Source organism: Arachis ipaensis, chromosome B3 (genome assembly GCF_059453495.1).
Source record: "Arachis ipaensis isolate K30076 ecotype BB chromosome B3, ASM5945349v1, whole genome shotgun sequence".
NCBI classification, from domain to species: domain Eukaryota; kingdom Viridiplantae; phylum Streptophyta; class Magnoliopsida; order Fabales; family Fabaceae; genus Arachis; species Arachis ipaensis.
The window spans coordinates 96,821,273-96,822,007 of NC_142438.1; the positions used below are offsets into that span (position 1 = coordinate 96,821,273).

General features: G+C 41.9%; 1 non-coding gene across 1 annotated transcript; it reads left to right on the forward strand.

Annotated features, from left to right (window-relative positions):
- The first annotated feature begins 245 nt into the window (after positions 1-245).
- LOC148571688 (small nucleolar RNA R71) lies at positions 246-353 on the forward strand. The gene has a single exon (XR_015880399.1). It is a non-coding gene; the product is annotated as a small nucleolar RNA R71 (small nucleolar RNA).
- Positions 354-735: the final 382 nt, after the last annotated feature.

Sequence of the window (735 nt, forward strand, 5' to 3'; positions counted from 1 at the left end):
TTCTGAGCCAATATGGCATTCAGAGTATCAACTTCAAGAACTCCCTTCTTCATAGGCGTCCCATTACTCACAGGATTCCTCTCAGAAGTGTACATGAACTGGTTATTAGCAACCATGTCAATGAGTTCTTGAGCTTCTGCAGGCGTTTTCTTTAGGTGAATGGATCCACCTGCAGAGGTGTCCAATGACATCTTTGATAACTCAGATAAACCATCATAGAATATATCCAGGATGGTCCATTCTGAAAGCATGTCAGAAGGACACTTTTTGGTCAGTCCTTTGTATCTCTCCCAAGCTTCATAGAGGGATTCACCTTCTTTCTGTCTGAAGGTCTGAACATCCACTCTAAGCTTACTCAGCTTTTGAGGAGGAAAGAACTTGGCTAAGAAAGCCTTGACCAGCTTATCCCAAGAGTTCAGGCTATCCTTAGGTTGAGAGTCCAACCATATTCTAGCTCTGTCTCTTACAGCAAAAGGGAAAAGCATGAGCCTGTAGACTTCAGGATCTACTCCATTAGTCTTGACAGTATCACATATCTGCAAGAATTCAGTTAAGAACTGAAAAGGATCTTCAGATGGAAGTCCATGAAACTTGCAGTTCTGCTGCATCAGAGAAACTAGCTGAGGTTTCAGCTCAAAGTTGTTTACTCCAATGGCAGGAATGGAGATGCTTCTTCCATGTAAATTGGAATTAGGTGCAGTAAAGTCACCAAGCATTCTCCTTGCATTATTATTA